Here is a 23724-nt window from a genome sequence, read left to right on the forward strand (position 1 = left end):
TTAACCAGCTGCTCTTGCATAAATTCCCATGCAATCATAACAAGAGCCCTGATGAATCAGATCAAAGGTCTAGTGTCTAGTCTAGTGTCATAGTGACCAACCAGATGTCCATGGGAAGCCTCTAAGCAGAACCTTGGTGCAACAGCATTCTCCCCCCTGGTGATTCCCAGCAATTGATATTCAGGGTTGAATCCAACAGGCAAGTAGTCATTGGTAGCCTTACCTTCCATTAACCCACCAACAGCCCTTTTAAATCTATCATTAATGTGGCAGCAGCAAACTCTGTCATTTAACAATGTTCAGAAGCAGATAGGACGGTGGGGGTGCTCAGCTTACCTTCAGCTGTCGACATGACTGCTGCATATTAGGACAGAGAGGAGGAGGGGGGAGAGGTGGTGGCAAGGTCAGCATGGTGCAAATGCACTGGCAGATTCAATCTAGTGCTCCTGCCAGTGCACTTGCACTGTGCAGACCTCACTGCTACCTTCTTCTTCCAGTAAAGGGGAGAGGTTGGAGGTGATGTCATCAGTGAGTGTAAGAGAACAAGAGACTAGGGGCCAGTTCTGTTTTGGACTGGGCCAGGAAGATAGACAGAGGCTTGACTTACTCTTTGTGCTGAATCTCAAGCTATGGCTTTGCCCACCCCTACAAAATCTAAAGGGGGAGCAAGATCTGTTGGAGTGTTAATGTGGTGAACATTGTCTGTCCAGCAGGTAGATAGTCATGCATGTTACATTCTGCACAATACATTTGATAGCCCCCAGCTGCCTAATTATCTGTTCCTTTGGCACTATGTTAGCTGGAGCTCTCTTGTTATTTATAGTCCTGTCTAATCTCTCCCAGCAGCCAGGTTGGCCAGGAGGCCTTCATATGAAAAACACAAGGAGGTGTGGCTCAACTACTTGGCCACACCAAATTCTGGTGAACAGACGTTTGAAATGGAGATTTATTTTAGTTTGGGGTGTGATCAGAAGCTTGAAGGGCTTCCACACAGGAGAGAAATAGAAACCATGCTGCCATGAAATCTTATTTCAAAATTGGGATTCCAGGGTCATTAGGTTCAAAAGGATGAGGAAACATAGCTTTTAGGTGCAGTCTGTGGTCTAATGTGTAGTCATTCCTGGCAGGAATCAGAAACCATGCTGGAAAACTGCTGGACATTCCCACCAAAGGTGAAAAGAATAAGCCCATCTATCCACAATCCTTCTAGCAATACTGACTGTAGCTTGTACGCATTAGGTGAAGCCTAACAAGAGCAATGCGCCATCTACTATGAACTTTGAATTGTGCTTCCTTTACATTTGTGTTGACCGATAAAGCTGCAAAAGAGATTCAGATACCCCATGCCAGTAATATTCTTGCTTGCTTGCTTCTGCATAAACTTACTTAGGACTGCACTGCATAGGCAATAAAACAAGCATCTATTTCAAGCACATTATACTTGCGTTCTTTAAAAAACTGAAAATGAAAATAAAATGAAAATAAAAGACATCTATATATGCATGGATAGGCAGTATTCAAATCTCAGGCTTTGAACATTAAACGTTAATAACAAAAAGCAAGCCTTCAATACATGCTACAATAATATTTACTTTAAATGAATGAAAGAGAAGTAGAAAATCCCTGTAATAATGTGTTCAAGCTTCATTAGGCTTTCTATTCTGTGTTGACTTGACAGTAAAAAATCTTCTGTATCCAAATTCTAGTTACAACCAATGATATCTGCCTTAAAAGCAAAAGAAAAAGAAGTATCAGTTTAAAAATCGAGTCTTGCCTATGGCACTGGCAAACTCCCATGGAACTTTTATAGATTCAGGATAGTGCCACTGTTGCTAATGTCCAAAATTATGGGAATTATGAGTACCAACACCTGGAAATTCTCCTGCCCAGGCACCAAGGAAATGATTGAAAGCAGAACAAGAGTACTAGCATGAGTTTCTGCAGATCCCATTTATTTTTATTGATTTTGTAACCTTTTATTATATAGAAGGATAAACAAGGGCTGTGTGATATGTACTATATGCAGGTGCCTGGCCACAGAGAGCCTTCCAAGGATGAAAAAGGTAAGGAGGATAACTGGGGTAGAACAAAGCCCCGCAAAGAGTGGGGGAGGGTAATCAGCTACATAGATGGGTCGTTGTGCATCACAGCACTTTTCTGTATGTATGTGTATATATATATATATATATTTCCATGGAAACAAGTTCATTTATTCCATTGGTTCCCAAACATTTGCTTTCTGATGGACCATCTGAAAACTGCTGAAGGTCTTGGTGGACCACTGAATGATTTTTCTGCCTCTTGTAGCAATTGCAATGTGCAATGCTAGATGCTGTATGATTTTTAATTGCATCTTTACAGACATGCTTCACAAAAATGTGAAGTGCAATTCTGTTGACACCTCTCATTTCCAAAGTGGCTAATTAAATTTAGTTCATTTAAATGCCAGTTTTCTACTGTGCACAAAGAAGCTCACAACACCATCTTATTATCAATATACAAAACATTTTGGTACACTAAACCTATGTGATGCTTGTCACAAAACCTATCAATAAATTCAAATGAGACAAAATAATATTTCAACAAAGCAGAATAAATTCAATATAAGTAGAGAGGGAAACATAAGTTAACAGATCACCACCACCCCTGCCCAAAGCTAAATACAAGTGCTCTAGCTTTGCTGTACTCCAAGTGGCCACAACAGCCTGGGTCAAATACAGTTCAGATGGGGTGGGAATTTTCTTACCGTGCTAGATGGTCCACAGCTGGCTAGTTCATCTCTCCTCCAGAGGAGGCAGGCAGCAGCAAAACGGACATGCTGGAGGAGGCAACAGTGGCAAGCCCTATTCCCCCAGCCTCCCAAATGCTCTGGCTGGTATTCCTGGTCTTACTGCAGTATGTTCCTCACAAACATATGAGCATCCAACATGTACGGCATAATAATACTGAATTATAATGCACACTTGCCTCTGGTGTAAATCTTGGAAAAGAGGTAACACAATATCCCGAACTGTCAGAAACAGTAATGGCAATTCTACTCTCCGACTCTAAACACATTGCTTGCAGCTTATTTGCTTATTTCTTTAAAGAACCCTCCAAATTCTCTCTTTACACAGCAGAAAAAATTGAAGCCTGTTTTGCACTCCCCAGTCCCAGCACAGCAAGATATTCCAGGGCACTTTGTTGGGTTCAGGGTGCTTGTGAAGAGTGAGCACTGGAGACACGTGTCCTGGTGATAATTCATTTATTCCCAAATATGTAGCTTGGGATTGCCTTGACACATTTAAATTTCCAGGAACATGGAACATGTGTGAGCTGCCAGTGGGAAGGACCAAGGAGTAAGTTGGAAGCACATGGCAAATCAGGTGGCAGGATCAAGGAACAAGTCGGACAGAAGGACAGCCAAAGGATAGAGGAACTCCAGAAGCCAGGAAGATTTTGTGAGGCTCAGTTGGAACAGGAAGCCCTCCTTTCTGTCCAAGGGGATCCAGTGGCCCGGTTTGGATGAGCAGTGTCAGTCAAGAGTGTTGGGGTACCTCACTGAGAAACTACCATCTACATACAGCTCAAACATTTGCTATATGGTGAGTCAGCAGTTCCTGACACACTGTACAGCTAAGCTGGAAGTATGATGAGCCTCCCTCTCAAGTGTGTTTTTCCGCTAGGGGCATGCAAAAAATGCTGCGAAATCAAGAGCCAAAGCAGGTGTCCTCAAACAGATTCGGGACTTGTCAGAGCCAAAGTGGGATTTCTTTGAAGCACCTCAGAGTGAAGTGGGGATCTCTTTGGATATTAGGGTGTTAAAAATATATGCTGCAGATGTGTATGTTCTAAAAGTGAAAACTTGGTTTTCAAAGTTTGTCATATGAGGAAAACAGATGGAGTTCAGAAGGAATAGTTCTGCTAGTGATACTTGTTTGGAAAATGCTTGATATTCAAGTCCTTCTGCCTTTGTGCCACATGACCACATATCCCACCCTGGCAAATCACCTTTGCACTTACTTTCTGTCACTTTTTGTGCCAATTTAGCAGAACACCAGCCTGAAGCAGTTTAATTCATCATTACTCCCTAGGTCCTGCCCTCCTCCTTCTGAAGTTCTGTAGGTTACTTTCCTAGAGGCACTTCTATAAAGCATGCCATTTTCATATTGTTGCCCAGAAAAGAGGAGAGGGGGATGCAATCTCTTTCAGCTCTCCCCCACCCCAAATCCATTTAAAAGTGCCTGGCACAAAACATCCTGGATCCATATGCGTTTCCAAGGTTTCTTACCTTGGAAAATCTCTCCCATCTCTGCTATTTTCATACAGATCACCCATAAAACAATATGATAGAATGAACGAACTCCCAATCAGGAAATGCTGCCTTGGCAGGAAAAAACACTGCAGCTATCCTCCTGAAAGTTGGCAGGATTCATTCATTTATTCAGGACTGCCATGCCTGAAAATTCCCTCTAATTCTTCACTTTTATTGGTGGTGGGGGTGTTAATGGTGTCCATCACAAAAAGTCTTGGACCTATTTGTCAGTAATATGGCATTTGTTATCCACTCAGAAGGGGTTAATATGCCTGCAAATTCCATCCAGTTCTGCCAAGAGGGGGAAAGTATTATCTGAGTTTTTTGGTGTGTGTTTTTTAAATCCATAATAGGGAGGAAGGGAGCCATGAAGCTTCATTTTCCCCTAACAGGGATTCAAATTCGAACCCTGAGCCAAATGAAACAGCATCCAAAGTGCTTCTGACTGAATCTTGATCTTTTCCAAAGCATGAAGCTTTGGATCTTGATCTTTTTAATAATAATAATAAATTTTATTTATACCCCGCCCTCCCCAGCCAAGACCGGGCTCAGGGCAGCTAACAACCAATAATAAAACAAGTTGATTAAAATACAATTTAAAAAACAAGATTAAAATACAACATTAAAACATTAGGATGCAGCCTCTTCACAGGAGGAGAAAGGAAAAAGAAAGAGGGGGAGGAAATCAAACTGATTCTAAGCCAAAGGCCAGGTGAAACAACTCTGTCTTACAGGCCCTGCAGAAAGAAATCAGATCCCGCAGGGCCCTGGTCTCATGAGAAAGAGCGTTCCACCAGGCCGGAGCCAGTGTTGAGAAGGCCCTGGCTCTGGTTGAGGCTAATCTAATTTCCTTAGGGCCCGGGACCTTTAGGGTATTGCTATTTATGGACCTTAAGGTCCTCCATGGGGCATACCAGGAGAGGTGGTCCCGTAGGTACAAGGGTCCTAGGCCATGAAGGGCTTTAAAGGTCAAAACCAGCACCTTAAATCTGACCCTATACTCCACCAGGAGCCAGTGCAGCTGGAAAAGCACTGGGTGAATATGCTCGCAAGGCAGAGACCCTGTGAGGAGCCTCGCTGCAGCATTCTGCACCCGCTGGAGTTTCTGGGACAGCTTCAAGGGCAGCCCCATGTAGAGCGAATTACAGTAGTCAAGCCTGTATTATGATTGTTTGATTGAAGAGCAAGCTACCTGCAGCCCATATTAAAAGGGGTATTTTATTCCAACTTAAAGAGCCAGTCAGCTGACTTCGGGAACAACATCCAGCAAGCTCCAGCAAGCTAATGCTCATATATGTTTGGTGTTGATGACACAAGAATAGAAGAAAAATCAAATGTACAATGATTAGAGCAGAGAGGTCAAGAGAAATGTAATGAAAGGCACAGGAAAGCACTGGTTGAATCAGTATTTCTTCTCAGAAGTGAGGGGAAAGTGCTGCCTGCTAGTGTAATCAAGGCATCTTAAGCTATATAAGCAAATCTGACTGACCTTCTCCAGTTAAAGTGATGCTCTGCCCTTGAACTGCCAGAAGATATTATTTTTTTCACACCTGAATTGCATTTCCCAAGAAACAAATTTACTTATTGGCAAATCAGTTGTGTATAAATAAAGACTTACAATGCAGAAAACATAGTGCATTCATGTCTAATGCTCTGGCAGCAACGGCACAATCCACTGCAATATTAAAAGCTGAAGTTTTGTTTTTAATCATATGTTATAGTCTTTGGGCTATTCTTCTTTGCCATGCAATATCTTAACATTCTGGTGCTGGTCGATTTTTCTTTCTTCTTTTCTGGCAGGCAACTGCCTAATATAGCAGATAGGCTTTCCAATGTTATTAGTAAAAATAGAGGAGTTAAGCAGGGAAGACATATGACACAGTTCAACAATGCATATTGTCCCAAAGCATTATTTTCTATGATGAATAATGCTTTGCTACATCTAAATATTGTGTGACACCCCATTTTTGGCCAATTGAAATTCTGGAGATAAAAATGGAGCTGGAAGGGGTGCTGGAAAACTCACATAAGCTCCCAGGCATAACTTTCCTCATTTTTAATTAGTGTTTCCATCCTCTGTGCTCTCCCTTTCTGATCCTCCAAATGCTATTTATCACTCTTCACAAAATGATTCTACTAGATCTTGGTGTCATGATCTGGACCTCAAGCAGCAGACAGGAAGGAACCAATAACGTTGGCAGAACCAGCTGTTGGGGTGTTTAATGAACAGTGTATTCAGCCATTAAGGGCTAACATGTAAATTAAGGTGAGTGCTGGCCCCACCAACCAAAGTTGTTGTTGTTGTTGAGTCGTTTAGTCATGTCCAACTCTTTGTCACCCCGTGGACCAGAGCATGCCAGGCACTCCTGTCTTCCACTGCCTCCTGTAGTTTGGTCAAACTCATGTTAGTAGCTTCAAGAACACTGTTCAACCATCTCGTCCTCTGTCGTCCCCTTGTCCTTGTGCCCTCAATCTTTCCCAACATCAGGGTCTTTTCCAGGGAGTCTTCTCTTCTCATGAGGTGGCCAAAGTATTGGAGCCTCAGCTTCAGGATCTGTCCTTCTAGTGACCACTCAGGGCTGATTTCCTTCAGAATGGATAAGTTTGATCTTCTTGCATCCATGGGACTCTCAAGAGTTTCCTCCAGCACTACAATTCAAAAGCATCAATTCTTCGGCGATCAGCCTTCTTGATGGTCCAGCTCTCACTTCCATACTTCACTACTGGGAAAACCATAGCTTTAACTATACAGACCTTTGTCGGCAAGGTGATGTCTCTGCTTTTTAAGATGCTGTCTAGGTTTGTCATTGCTTTTCTCCCAAGAAGCAGGTATTTCGTGACTGCTGTCACCATCTGCAGTGTTCGCCCTCAACATAGAGGGCTAAAGAATGGTTAGGGTTGTTGTCTTTCCTCGATGTGGTGAGCAGCAGGTCTATAATCGTCACCTGTAGCATTTGCCAAGTCTTTCTAGTTTTGTCTCCTGCAGTGTTTCATTTTACTCCCTTGGAAGCAACTGTGAAATTAATAGTCACTCTAGGAGAAGCCATGCTCATTCTTGCCATCATAAAATCACAGTGATAAGATGGCTCACTCCAACGCCAGAATCCTGCTCAATTTGAAGCAGAAGCATGAAATTTGGATCAAGTGCTATGTTTGTCGTGCTGAGCAAAATAGGGTATGAGGCCAGTCCTCATTTGGCCTTGTTTGGGCAGGAATGGCCATTTTCCAACATGGCAGCTCCAGCGATGGGTAGCTTTTGAAAAAATGTGCCATTCAGCTTAACATTTACTAGTTGAAAATTAGCCTTCATCCTTGGCATGGTTGCTAGGAGCTCTGTTTTGGCAAAAAATAATAATGACTGATATAATCTGCAATCTGAAAAATCAGAAAAGGGTCCTGCTGCTCTTGAACAGCACTGCTATGTATAAAAAAATGAAGCTGTTCTCAATGCTTTTTGTTGCATATCAGTCACAAAGAGATCTCATGGCTGCCATCTGTTTCAGCATTTAGAGAATGCAGCTTTATGGCATAGTTTAATACATGGGTAAGCAAACTAAGGCCTGGGGGCCAGGTCCGGCCCAATCGCCTTCCATATCCGGCCTGCGGACGGTCCAGGAATCAGTGCGTTTTTACATGAGTAGAATGTGTCCTTGTATTTAAAATGCATCTCTGGGTTATTTGTGGGGCATAGGAATTCGTTCATTTCCCCCCCAAAAAATAGTCTGTCCCCCCCAGGTCTGAGGGACAGTGGACTGGCCCCCTGCTGAAAAAGTTTGCTGACCCCTGGTTTAAGGAAGGGGTCTGCATTGAAAGAGTGGGCCACATGGCAGTGGTGGTCAGTGCAGGGTGGGGCATTGCTCAACAGGCTTCACAATGCTGAGAATCACTGTTGGATACTGAAAGGAAGAGGGGGAGATGCACGGGCAGCTCAGTGTGGTGCCAATATGACACGCCAATGTGTGCCCACACTGCAGCAAGGCCCCCTTGCCTCTCCCTTTCTCAGTAACCAGAAATGATCAGAGTTTCATAGAACCATAGAGTCGGAAGAGACTCTGGGGATCATCTGGTCCAACCCCCTGCAATACAGGAATATGCAGTTATCCCATATGGGGATTGAACCTGCAGCCTTGGTATTATCAGCACCATGTTCTGTAACCCAGGCTTCCTCAACCTCGGCCCTCCAGATGTTTTGAGACTACAATTCCCATCATCCCTGACCACTGGTCCTGCTAGCTAGGGATCATGGGAGTTGTAGGCCACAAACAGCTGGAGGGCTGGGGTTCAGGAAGCCTGCTCTAACCAACTGATGTTTGTCATTGGGAAGCCAAGTGAGTTACACTGCCCTACCTGTGCCACAGACTGCTGCAGCCACATGGGCCAGCTCTGTCCCTGCACTGGTGATTTGGAGAGCTTCAGAAGGAGATGCCCATCATCAATGCACACACAGAGGTCCTACACAAGAGGGTTTAACCTTGCATAAAGAAGCTCCAGGTACATACACTGGAGTCATCATAATCCAATGTACTCTAAATGCACAGATAATGGAGCAAGCCAGTGTTTCCTCTGGTATGGAAGAGCTTTATGGAGCATGTGTAAATTCCCTGTCTGGTGCACTCTGAGTGTTCATGGTACCTGTGTAAAGCTTCTGTCCAATATACCCCAAATGCCAATTAGACAAATTCAAACAAAACACCACTCCAGTCACACAAACACCCAACTGTGCGAAGTAGATGAAAACGGCACGACACAGGCAAATTAGTGTCTCCAATATGGGGAAGAAATGGAATTGTTTGCATATAGAAGGTCCCAGATTTACTATCTTCAGTTTTCAGGATCTTTCACAGCAGGTGTCTCTGTCCGAAACCTTGGAGAGCTGCTGTCAGTCACAGTAGATAACACCTGGCTCGATGAACCAGTGCTCTGCTTTGATAAAACTCAGCTTCATATGTTCCTTGTTAAAATGATTGCATAAATTCATCATTTCACTTTTATGAGCCTAATAAATGGGACTTAGGCTGTGTTTTCAATGGAACTAAATTTCATTAAAATCAATGAGGCTTATTTCTAAGGAAATGTGTTGTGGTTTTGGATCACGTTGTCACACCCCTAAGTAACTTCGAAAGTCTTTTGTGCCTTCTAATGTACAGCTGCACCTCTTTCTGTGAGCAAGAATAGCACGCCTCACCAAAAGAAAAAACAGCAGCGTATCTATATGCTGCTACGTCAGAAATGATTACACATATTTTTTAAAAAATCTACCAAACTTGAAATTATTGGCACAACATGCTATATTTGAGAGTGCAATTCTATGCATATCTCCCCACAAGTAAGTCCCATTGATTTCAATGAGGATGTCTACCAGGTAAATGGGTCAAGGCAGTGCTTTTTTCTTAAAAAATGTTATAGGGACTCTCATTTTCCTACTCATATTAAAATACTGCCCCTCAATGGGGCCAAACTTAGATTCCCAAAATGTTTAGGGGTATGCTTACCCCTGCGTCCCCCCAGAAAAAGCACTGGGTCTAGGATTGAGCCCTCAATTATTTATTTTCTTTGCAGTGTTTCCGTTTACGCAGAACAATCTCTCCCCTTTGTAGCAGCTCTTCCTTTCAAAATGTACCATGAATAGGCAGCAGCCTCGCAAACTGCAGACTCACAGAGGCAGGAATCAAATCCAGCAAGTATATTCAGCTTGTCATCCTCTTAGGTACAAACAAGCCAGCAAACAGAAAAATATTCATTTTGCCTTGAGACCCCCTGTGGCAGTGTGGATCGAGGCGCACGGTTCCCGGGATAGACGTTCTTTGCGTTCTCTCCATAAGATTAGTTAAATAGGACTGTGGGGTTTGGCTTTCAGTACAGTAAAAATTGTTCTCAGTTGTTCTCAGCCTTTGATGAAGAGACACAGAGAGGAGGGGATGTTAAACAAGACCTAATGCTATAGGGTGGAAACTAGTGTTGTGGTCCCACTCATTGAGTGGCTTTTGGTGCAGCTGAGGAGTCCACTAATACAGGAGGGGGAAGCCTTTGCCAGCCAAAGGACACATGTCCTGCCAGGCAACTTTCCACGCATCAGACACTGGTGGAGGGAGGGGCCAGAGGTGAGTGATGAAGTCAATTTTACTTTCCCATGGTAGGGTGATTTCAATACACACTGGATGGTCCTCCATCCAGGCAAACCGAAAGTATTATGACTACGATTACCCACTTTTAATTGGAGGCCCCAGGGCAGGCTGTAGCCATTTAAAATCCAGAAATTAAGAACAGTTGGAACAAATTAAAGTCACAGGAATAGGGCGGGTTCTGAAAGCATCAAGTGTCAAAGGCAGGGTAGAGTTGTGTCTTCAGGATTCACCAAAAGCTATAGAATGAAGATGTCAGATGCATCTCTCTGGGGAGGAAATACCACAATTTAGGGACTATCACAGACAGGTATCAGGCCACTACCCTCCAAATCTCTGTTGATCTTAGCACCTGAGAGGGTCAGTAGGGAAGGAAGACACTTCCCAAATATTTGAGGCCTAGGTCATTTACAGACTCTCCAAGTGCCACTATAGTCCAGGTACAGTTCCAGATTTACAGAAGCCATCCCAGTTTCTCATTTGATTCTGAAATGTCCCACTTTTTCTTGTTGTTGTTTAGTCGTTTAGTCGTGTCCGACACCCCTATTTTCATTGGAGAAATGTTGGTGAGTATGGCATTATCTGACCCCCGAGTCATCTGAAGGCAGTCCTGTATAGGGATTTTTTTAATGTTTAATGTTTTATATATATTGGAAGCCACCCAGGGTGGCTGGGGCAACCCAGTCAGATGGGTGGGGTATACATAGTAAAATTATTGTTAATAAAATTATTATGGAATAGGATGTCCCTATTTTCATCAGGTAAATGTTGGAGGGTAGGCATTTAGGGCTTTAAATGCTAATATGAGCACCTTAGATCTGGAAATGAACTGGAACTACACTTGGCAACACTCTCTTGGCCAGATGTCAAAAGCCCATTCACCCCTTGGAAAAGCTCTACCAAACATCTGCTTAGAGATACAATGGTGGTGGAAAAGCTTCCTTTTCTGCTACCACTGCTATTCTTATCAGAATTCCAAGACACATTCCAGCCAAGCAAAAACACTAAAGAAATGTGCACAGCAAAGTCAGTGAGGGGTGAACCTCAGGATGGTGTCTGGCCTGGGAGGAGTCCTGACAACCATTCAGACGGCGCTAGGGGCCCACATTGGACCTCCAGGCCTGAGGTTCCTCATCCCTGAACTAATGTAATAGGAAGGGAGGGAATCTTCTCAATCCCTCCTCCCACTGTCCCCTTATAACTTGTTCTGTAGGTTCCTCCCCAACCTTCTGGACCAGATTGTGTTCCAGAAGAGAACAATTGCAGAAAATTGCCTCCCATCCTTTTATGCTTCTTCAAAAACTCATAATGTGAGCAGGATAGCAAAATTGGATTTCACCCATAGCTTAAGACAAGCATTTCCCATGAACACATTCACTCTCTCACACACACGTTGTACATTAATGCTGCACCCAAAATCAATTCTTTCAGTGTGTATTCAAGCACAATGCAGAAGTGCATGCTTCTGGGAAGCAACTTCTTTTTAAGAAGAAAAGAAAAAAACTCTCCAGGGCAGGCAAGATTACATACTGAGATAAAAGGATAGTTTACAAGACAACATTGACTTAATGATGTTAATAAAGAAGAGCTATTAGTTCACTTATGAAAGTAGGCCACCCCGCCAAACCTGACAAGAGAAGATGATGAATGTAGATAAAACAAGCCTTCCCTTGCTTAGTTTCCAGATCAAAGAGCAAAATGTATTGAGTCCATCTGACTATCAGCAGCTTTGATTGATTACTTCTGACTTCTATGGTCAGCAAAGAAATTTTCCCTATATCTCTGGATGGAAATAACATGGCTCCAAGTTAAAGTTTATTCTCCATCTAGTCTCATTGAGAACAGGTAGCATTATATTTCTGAATATTTGGAATAATATACATATTTGGAATAGAGATACATGCTGTATCTCTATTTAATCAATATTAAGATTGCCACGCTAGAAATTTTAGCTGACAAATAGATTAGTTATTGATTAAATTAACATAAATTTGCATATAAAAACAACAGCTTTGGGGGGAGCTGAAAAGGGCTGAAACACGTTACAATTGCATTGCCTAGAAGAGGCATGGTCTTCCATATGTAAGACACAGAAGCATTTGTAAACTATTGCATTAATAACTTTAACAAAACAGTCTGGTTATATCAGGGGCAGCTGCATAGATTGAAGCTGCAATCCCATTCCCACTTAACTGGGAGCAAACCCCACTGAATTTAGTAGAACGTCCTTTTGAATAGTGATGGCTAGGATTACTCTATAATTAACTAAACATATAATCAACTAAACATTGTAACCCTAATCAATATATGACAGAATACTAACAAAAATGTAATTTGTAAACCGACATTGGTTTTCATAGTATTAGTCAATACAAGTCATGACTTAGCTGAACTGTTCTTGTCAGAACTCACTTCGTCGAGATAGCTTCCGTAGCAGATTGACTTTGACACTAGCAAATGTCTCTCCATAATTAGGGCAATCTGACAGGTGATATTTCAGACAAAAGCATTCTGCAATCAAAATGAAAAGCTTCATTGCCCCAACAAACTCTGCACTGGGCAGCCCACTGCCTAGGACAGTCAATCTGTCTTCCTGGACATTTGAAATCGCATAACAGAATATAATGAGCAGTGCGATAGGAGAATTGATTTAACAGAAGGTCAGGCTAATACTGCTTGCACGTAATTTTCAAGCCCACCTCTGTTTGCATCTTTGCACATGAGGGAATTCCAATAACTGCTGTGCCCTAGCAATTCTGATTTGTCAGGCAATCTTACAGCAACTGGCTCAGCACTTAGGGAAACCTGTGCATCATCTTCAGGGCTAACCTAGTTTGGGATCTGAACTGATTGACCATACATGAGGCACAATATCTTGATTAAAATTCTACAAGAGCAGATATGAAAACGCCAATTCATATCTTACTTTAGCAGTGGTTTCGCTGCTACAAAATCATTTCCCTATATCTTGCTCTCAGGCTCCACTAGTAAATAATGCATTTCATCATCATCATCAAACCTTTATTGGCATCATATACAAACATTCAGAATAAATAGGCCAGTGCGATCTCGTCACCATTTCAACACTACAGTCATTTGCCAAAGGGAAGAAGAGGCGAGCAATCTATTTCATCTCTGTGGGTCTCCAGCAAGGGCAGGATCCTGTAGCGTACATTGGCAATAAAAAAAAAATCAAATAGAGGAACTTAGCTACTGTCTTGGTGAGCTCCTGGTCTCTCCCCTGTAATAAGAAGCGTATAACCTCTGTCTCTGGTTTCCATGTTGGAATACATAGATGGTCTAGAAATTGTTGGCGGAGATCATCATACGTTTTACATTTAAGGGCCATGTGAGCTAGAGTTTCCACCAGGTGGGCATTGCATGGGCAGATCCTATCTCCTTCTGCCAATAATGCATTTCAGCTCGTTGCATGTTGTTTCATTTTTGTGTGGTTACTTGGATATGTCAGTATTCCCATGCTAACATTAGCAGCCCTAGGCTTTACTCAGAGTAGACCTACTGAAATTAATGGACCTAATTTACTCATGACTCCTTGGCAGCTTGTGTTCCCTAGCCACTCCAAGCAGCTATGAGGCAGTGTAGTGCAGCATTTAGTGGGAGACCATAGTTCGAATCCTTGTGAGGTTTCTCAGTCTACCTCACAGGTTTGGTTGTGAGGATAAAATGAGGAAGGGAAGAACTGTGTATGCACATTGAGTTCCTGGGGGGAAAGGCGGGGTATAAAATGAAATGAATGAATGAATGAATGAATTTTAAAGGCAGCTATCAGATCGCTTCATCAGATTATAAATTTATTTCTTTTTTGAGAATAGCATGCAGGGATAGATAGAAAGAAACAAAAAAAGATAGATAAAATCTGCACATTAAAGTGCAAATGGGATGGAATAGAATCATAGAAGAGAGTTGGAATGGAACATTTTTAGAAATGGTATTGACCAAATTTAGACGGATCTGTCAATCCCCCCTGATTTTTTTTAACGCTATATAAATATGATAGACTGTGTGAAAAATATCCCCCCCCCAAAAAAAGTCTAGTTTATACATTGAATGGGAAAGCATTTGAGAACTGCATGAGAGATTAGCAAAGGGGTGTCAGAACTGTTGGAGATCAAGTGTTGATCAGAAAGAATGAAAGATCTGAGAAAGACCAAGGGCTTTTTGGTGACACTGCAGAGTTGGATGAGGGAGTTAATATGGTGCTCAGGTTCAAATAATATTAAAAAAAAACAGTTGGGAAATAAGAGAATACAAGGTCAGCTGTCATGAATATAAATGCTGAAACTGCTCAGGGTAAGGAGATTGATAAAGAACTGGGCAGGATAATGAGAAGAATTTAAATGAGCAACTGTGAGATATACCAGCACTGCTCAGGCATTTTAACACATGTACAATGAACACCCTTAGGCTTGTATGTGCTTCCTGGGGATTTGCAAAAAGCACAGTCCCACCACTGCACGTATGACCAAATGATGTATTTAGGCATGTTGGAAACATGCACATGAATGTACATATGGTGGTGGCAGAGCTTTGTCACAATTATCCTACTGACCCAACATGCACATGGACAAACACTGTAGATAACGAGCGAGGCACTAGAAATGGCATAGAAACCATTTTTGATGATTGGAAGATAGGAAGAATAAAGCAGGGTTTATTTGATACTTACCAAAGGAGTGGAGGGAAGTCCAAGGCTCAGTTGAGACTAACTCAGTTATATATTTTATTTATTATTTGTGAAGTGGATATAATTTGTATAAGGAATGTGGTGGATTTTTTGTTTATGTTTTTCCTGTATATATGTGCAAATATGAATAAAAATTTATGGAAGAAAAAAAAGGAAGAATAAAGCAGGGCACACAGGAGTTGTTGTTTTTTCTCAGAGTGCAGCATGCTTAAAGAAGGTTTATCAGATCATTGGTTCAAATGCTTACAGGGCTGGTACTACAACACACAAAATAGGAACTTGCCTTACACCTAACATATGTAGTCCCCAGCAGCCTACAAGCCCCAATCCTTTCTTTTTTATATAATATTTTAATTCATTTTCAAAAACAATTTTATACAATCAATTTACATTTTCTCACACATTCATCTATTTTTTGACTTCCCTCAGTTTCTCTGCCAATCTTTCATTTAAATTTATATTATTAAAGCATTTCTAAGCTTAGTATTGCCTTTAAAGATCACCTCTCCCCTCTTACTCTCTTTTTTACAATATTTCTTAATTTTTCACAGTCTCTTGAAAACCAACAAGCGTTATCTGTTCATCACATATGCTTTTCAGATAATCTGTAAATCTCCCCCAGTCCTCAATGAACTTTTGGTCTCGCTGATATTGAATCTTCCCTGTTAGTTTATCCAATTCTGTGTATTCAGTCAATTAATTCTCCATTCTTCCACTGTTGGAATTTCTTCCTGTTTCCATCTTTGGGCCAGAAGTATTCTTGCTGCTGTTACTGTGTATTGGAAAAGTTTACAGTCTTTCTTATTTATTTCATTACCTACCAATCCTAGTAGGAAGGCCTCCGGTTTCTTAACAAACGTATATTTCAACATCTTTTTCAGTTCATTATATATCATTTCCCAGAAGCCTTTCACCTTTTTACACTCCCACCACATATGATAGAATGTTCCTTCTTTTTCTTTACATTTCCAACACTTATTACATGTTTTATACATTTTGGGCAGTTTTACTGGCGTTATATACCATCTGTATACCATTTTCATTATATTTTCCTTCAGCGCAGTACAGGCCGTAAATTTTAACCTTTCATTCCATAATTTTGTCCAATCATCATATTGTACATTATACCCAAAATCTCTGGCCCAATGTATCATTACCAATTTGACCTCTTCATCTTTTGTATGCCATTCCAGCAACATTTTATACATTTTTGACAAATTTTTATACTCATTATTCAATACCTCTGTTTGAAATTTTGAATCTTTTTCTCCATATCCACACTCTTTACAGTCTTTTTTAAACATTTCATTAACCTGATAGTAATGCAACCAACAAGCCCCAATCCTTTCAAGTACCAGTTTTAGCAGACATACAAATCTCAGGAGCTCTCCTTGTTACTAGCATGTTTGCAACCCTTGCACTGCTTGCTTCCTGCTCCACTAGGATCCTCAGCCAATATCAACCTCTCAAAAAGTTATTTGAGAGACTTGCCCTTCCCCTGTTATCCCCAAAGCTCATCTTTGACATTTCCTTCCCTGTAGGACCTCCTCTTGTCACATTTCATCATTATTTTGTAAATGCCGCTGCAAGTTTTTGCAAATGATGAATTAATGTTTGGGTATGATAATGACGCTTCGCCACAAGAGCAGGTAGGTTTCGACAGTAGACAATATATAAAATGTTGGTGAATCACTTTGATATGACCTAAAATGCCATGATTCAAATCTCGTCTCAGTTTTGGTATTTTTTAGGTATGCTGTTATCTTTCATCCACACACCATACGCGACTTGCCTTATAAAAGAAGCTGAGATAATGTATATTCAATCCCTCAAGACTGACAGAGACTGAATACTAGCACATACACACACCAAAATTTCATCCTAAATATGCAAACCAAATGATACCCGTAAAATGTAGTGCCTCTGAAATAAAAGCCATCCATTGTGTTGTCTAAGAGTTCTTACATTCTAGAAATATGGGGCAATCATCTTCCACTGGGGGGGGGGGAGCAAGTAATGTAGTAGAAGGGACTTTAAAAAAGAAAAAAGAAAAGAGTAAGATGTCCTTCCCACTTGCACTCCAGCTTGGCAGACACACTGGTTAGTCACAAAGCAAATCAGATCAAAGCTATTAATGTCAAATTAAGGCAATTCATTATTTCACGGAGCAAATAATATTTCTACAAAAATCTGATCCCTCATGCATTGTAATGGAGTCAGTCTTCTGCTTTTCTCTGTAGTAGCCAGTCCAGCAAACCTTGCATTTCTTTGAATTTTTATACAAATCACATATTAGCATAGAACCAGGTGAAGCATTGCTCTGAGAAGGTGACTGGTGTGATTTTTTAAAATCTTCCCTATTCCGAATGGTTCCATGCTGATCTCACAGTCCTTTGAGCAGCTGACCTAAGTAGACCATTCTAAGTACTTATACTGCAAATTAGTACAGAGTTTGCTTTTAAATATTATTGAAGGTGAGCACCTCTGTTTGTTACTAAAGTATACATTTGATTCCTCTTGAAACGTGTCAGATTAACAACTATGCTTATAAAAACAGGATTAGATCTCGGTTCCCTGAGAGTATTTTCATTGTGCTTGGGAAATCCATAGGTGATTTGTGGTGTGGCAGCAGACTAAGGGGTGAAGATGCTGGATGCTGGACTATAGATACGACATACATGAATATATCTTTAGGAGGCTCATTGCCGCTACTCCTAAATCACTTTTCTCCTCTCACTCTCATGTACTCAGTGAGGCTTTCAGTCAGCCATGTTCTAGGCTGTAGTTGAAATAAAGGTTGCTGTTCTTTTAAAAGCTTGGCACTATCTGCTTGGTTCTTCATTCTGTGGACAGACCTTTTGAAAGTTGGTCTACATAAACCCACATAGAAATAATAACATAGTCATAGGCAGCCTGGCCAATCAGGGCTTGGACAAGCAAGAGAATAAGAGACAGCAATGGGGGCCAGTCTTAGCTGTACCATGTTAGGCATCAATGAGCTGACCAGATGAATGAAGCCACAATGGAGCCTGGTGCAACATCGGAGTGTGGGAAATATCTTAAGCTGCCATGCTTCTAATTGACAGAACAGCTTGTCGACTGGAAGATCCCATTTTCTGGTTCCAGCCATTTCTGGAACAATATTTCCTGTCTTAAAACACTTCAGTTTTCTGAGCATTCATCTTGATATGTTTGCAGGGAGGTTAGATGGTGACAGTTGTTTTTGGAGCATTCACACTGATTTGTGTATGAGGAGGTTGTACAAAAACATGTCGAGCATCGTGATTTGTAGTTGCTGCCCCTACACTTTCCAGTACTTTCCCTTATCACAAAAAGTCTGAACCGGGGGGGGGGGGGGCGGAGGGGTTGTTGTACAAATCAACTTTCATTGCACAACTCAAATCTGCCAGAATGTGGCTGAATCCCACCTGAAAATAGTGACAGTCAGGAAGTGCCCCTAATTTCCCCAGCAATTTTTATAGTCAGCAATAACAGAAACTATGTGAGTGAAAGGGCAAACACCTCTCTTATTTGCCAGGCTCCTCTTGTTCCTCGTGTTTCTGGTTTGAGGCGAGGGACCAAGGAGAACATAAGAAGAGCGTGCTGGATCAGGCCAGATGCCCATCTAGTCCAGCACCCTGTTTCACAGTGGCCAACCAAATGTCTCTGGGAAGCCCAAAAGCTGGGCCTCAGTGCAGCAGTGCTCTTCCCATTTGTGATTCACAGCAACTGACATTCAGGGACATACTGCCTCCAACAGCAAATGTAGGATGCAGCCATTGTGGCCAGTAGCTGCTAGCCCTAGCCTCCATGAATTAGTCTAATCCTCTTTTAAAGTCATCCAAATTGGTGGCCATCGCTCCATTTGTGGGAGAGAATTTCACTGTTCAACTATACACTGGGGAGCAGTCAGAGCAGACAAGAACATGGAAGTTCTGGACATTTCTCTTCATCCATTTATGGTGCTTGAAGAAGGGGAGCTAGCAGCTGTGAGACGGCACAAAGCTCTCCCCTCAAGTGGCCTGACTTCATACACAGGCTGTCAGCAGCCAGGATTTCTGTTTTATAAAGACCCTTTTGCCATTTAGGTTTCAAAGTATTCCTGTTTGGGTAAGTATACTAGATATTGTCAAGATACTAGATATTGTCAATAAGACAGAAATTTATAATGAGTGTGCAGGAATTAATGTGATCTCCAGCATATAGTGGTACCTCAGGTTAAGATCTTAATTCATTCTGGAGGTCCGTTCTTAACCTGAAACTGTTCTTAACCTGAAGCACCATTTTAGCTATTGGGGCCTCCTGCTGCCACCACGCCACCGCCGCACAATTTCTGTTCTCATCCTGAAGCAAAGTTCTTAACCCAAGGTACTATTTCTGGGTTAGCAGAGTCTGTAATCTGAAGTGTCTGTAACCCAAGGTACCACTGCACCTTGTTTTAATGACTTGGCAGAAACCAGAACTGAAAATAGATGGTGAATATTATCACTTTCATTGCATGGAAGAATTAGTATAGCTAGGATTAATGCTTAGATTAACAGTTAACCCCCTGAGCATTGGCCTATATATGTAATTTCATTATTGTTTATTGCTGACATTTTGGCTTGGCAATGTTTTGGTGCAACCACCATTTCTCTTCATTAATGGCTGTGATAAGCAGCTTGGAAATAAAAATAAAACACTTTTTAAAGTCTCATTGTGGGCTAATGCTACACTGAACGTTTAGTAAATTTTATGTGTAAATTGATAAAGTTCCAGGTTGTATGGTTTATCGTTCAGTCTTCTATTAGTCTAATTCATTGCAGTTTTTGCTTGTAAGCATGCACTGGCATACATAATTTTTGCAACACGAGGATGTAGGCTGCCATGTGTGAAACGGCTTTGAGAAATCAAGTCTGTGACACAGGGCCTAAAGCGGACCTGATCAGAGATAGATATGCTTAAGCCCATTGATTTAATCTAACACACTGAAGCCCATTGACATCAATAGGCACCAACATTTCAAACTCTGCTATGCCTAAAAACATGTAACTAACAGGTTATCATACAACTAAGTTATACTCAGAATATAATTGAAATTAATTTCAATTGGTCTCCTCTGAGTAGTGCATATTAAGGATAATTGCATACAAAAATGAGGACATTAGGCAAAATGAGCACGAAAATTCACACATTTTTTTTCCTTTGGAGCAGAAAATTGCAAACTGATATGGAAATGGGGCCAACTGCACTTAAGATTTTTTTAAAAAGAGAGAAACTGAGAAAAAAGGAAATGGGCAAATCTGTCCCTTCCTGCTGGGGACCCAGTTTCACTGGAAGGAGTATGCTAATGGCCAGATGCAGTCGCTGCTTGTCTTAAATTGAGCTAATGCTGATGACTGTCTAGTCATGGTAACACAAGGCTTTGGCCAGTAGTTTATACCTCAGTCCCTAATCCCTTCCTATTAAGGGCTTTAAAAAGATGAGAAAAATTCTATTGACTTTTACCTGAGCTGTGCTAGAATAAATATATGGCCATTGGCCAAACACTGAAATTCCCAGAGAGTCCTATAACTCTTAAGTCCTTCAAGAGGCATGTAATCAACAAGGCCTGTCAAATGCATTTTCAGAACACACTATGCCTGATATTAGCCACATAAAACATAATGTCTAGCAAGCTCATGCCATTCTTTGATCTAGACCTACAAAGGGGAAAGGCAGCGTGTTTCACATGAGCTCAGCTATTTCCCAAATGGTTTGCAATTCCAGCAGTCCAGTCAATGCTTTTTTAAAAACAACAACAACACTAATCCAATTAAAAAACAAAATATGGTGTCAGCCCTTAAAATCTCTGCAGCCCAGGTTCATCGTCCTTCTGAAGACCAACTGCAGTAATTAGAATGGTTACTTTAATTGCATAATATTGGTAGCATAAGTGGCACTGGGTTATCTAATATCAAATGCCAGCACAGAGATGGCAAATACAGTGAGTCAAATTAATATAAGATACAATCATATTTGCTTTCTAGGGATGCTGTTGGAGAGGGTCATGGCAGGGCACTTTCAGACATTCTTGAATGATATGGGTTATCTAGACCTCTTCCAATCTGGTTTAAGGCCTGACCCTTGAATTGAATCAGCCTTGATTCACCCTGATGGATGATCACTATCAAAAACAGAACTAGAGAAGTGCAGCCTTGCTCCTTATTCCTAATATCTATGCAGCCTTTGATGTTCTTGACCATGGTATCCTCCTGAACTGGCTTCCTGGGATGGGAATTGGAAGCATTGAGTTACAGTAGTTCTGTTCCTACCTCTGTAGCTGAGTCAAGCAATTAGCTTTGGGGGTCCACTGGTTGGTAATGGTATGGAGTGCCATATGTTCTGGGGTGCAGATTTGGTTTGCAGGAGCTCTGTTGGACTTCCCACCCCCAGAAATGGTCCATGAACTGAAAATGCTAGAGCCTTTACTCCTACCCTTTAAAGCAGGATTCCACAACTTGGTGACCTCCAGGTTCCCCCTCCCCCAAAAAAAACTTTGTTGAATTAATTAAGCAGATACACACACACACACACACACACACAACAAACAACAACAACAAACAACTAGCCATCTCCCCCAGAACCACATTCCATAATGTACATATTAATCATATCAACAAATATTAATTAAATTTAAAATGTGTTTGTTATCTGTCTGCTGTTTCACAGAAATGTCCAACTCATCACAACTTATTGTGCCGATCAGAGGCATCCAGATTCTGAAGAAAAGTAGCTGACATTATTGGTTCCATATGAACTGGTATTCCGTTGGGATATTCTGATCTTGCTATATAATCACTGAAGTCAGATCAAATGGTGTAAAATGTGTCTTTTTTTTAGTCAGTGTCTCTGAAAATGTCAAAAACCATACTCCTTCATACCATACCTCTATAGAAAAGCTCTCCAAATATTTCCAATAGCTAAAGATTAATATTCTTGCAGCCATAAAAAAATCTGACTAAAATTTTACTTTTCCCATCTTTGTTTTGATTGCTCCATATACCTACAAGTGGCAGTGAGGGCACTGGCAACAAGTCATGTGCTGCTGTTTGAGTTAACATTTGTTAAAAAAACCTGAAGCATTTTTATTAGGGATTGTAGGGAAAGATCTGCCAAAAAAAGCTGAAAAACATCTTCATTTATGCGACAATGGCCGCAAGAGTTCTGGTAACACAAGGATGGAAGACTGAAGAAACCCCAACCAAAGAATCATGGCAAGAAAAATTGATGGACTATGTAGAACTGGCAAAACTGACATACAAGCTACAGGACAAGGATAACTGTGACTTTAAAGACGAATGGGAACCCTTTACAAAGTATTTGAAGATACAACAAAGCGAACTGGACTCCTTGGCTGGTTTTGAATAAACATTCATAAACTTTTTATTGATAATAATCAGCTAAATAGTTTGAGGATTTATACAACTGTGTAACATGCAGAAAACAGCATTTTTAGAGAAATCAAAGACTGAAACTGAGGGAAGTCGGGGGGTGGGGGGGTGGGTTTTGTGGGGGGAGGGAGGAAAAATGGGGGGAAATAAGGATGATATGTTTCTGGATAATATGTTTGTTTTAATTTTGAATAAAAGTTATTTTTAAAACCCCCTGAAAGTGGAGTATTTTTAAACTACAAAGGCCTTTAGAAGTCTGTGGAAACTAGCAGATTCTGGAATTAATAATATGCAAAATACTCACCTGCACTTTCTGTATTTGTGCATATCATTAACATATGAAATGAAGCCTTGCCATCTCCCATGTGTGGAATTGAATGTGCTATGCCTACACAGTGAATACCCACACATCCCTGTGGGGGAAGATAGGGAGTCCCTGCTTCAGGCATTAACAGTATGTGCAAATGCAGAAGCATGACTCATGCTTCCAGTAGCTATGCATATGATTAACATCCTAACCATTCTCAGAAACAAGAGGAACCGAGTTGTTTGCTATCTGGCACTGTAAATGATTGGCTATGTGGTGACTTGCCTGCATGCTCAATTCTGGAACAGGAGAAATTAAAAATAAAAAGCAAAAACCACTTTCATTTTGACCTATTGCTATTCCAATCGATTTTAGTAACTCCGCAGGCCTCCAATATAGCTTGTCAAAAATCCTGATTCACTTTCCCACCCCTTTTCCTCCTTGAACTTGTATTGTGCAAAATCAATGTTTCCTAAACCTTTATTGCCCCCTGGTGGAATTTCCTAAGTGAACACCTACCAGCAGGCATTTCCAGTTGTAAACATCTGCTGTTTGATACAAACATACATGGAAAACTAACAATCATCTAATCCACCAATAAATATTTCAAGCCTTCCTAAGAAAGTGGATCTTCCAGAATGAGCACTAGTCTAATCCATCTATTTATTTTTTTGCAATTATGGATCAGAGCAAGGATGTCCACTTGCACAATGGAACTTACCCACCCTCCCTAAATCTGTTCTAGGGTTTTCCCCAACCCTTTAAAGCAGATTTGGGGAGGGTGTGGGGTGCCGAGAAGGGGGACGTTCCATTGCACAAGTGAAAACCCTTGCTCTGATGGAGCCAGTTAGTTGAATACCACTCATAGTCTATAAATCCATTTT

Source organism: Podarcis bocagei (assembly GCF_964188305.1).
Source record: "Podarcis bocagei genome assembly, chromosome: 6".
In the NCBI taxonomy this organism is placed as follows: Eukaryota; Metazoa; Chordata; class Lepidosauria; order Squamata; family Lacertidae; genus Podarcis; species Podarcis bocagei.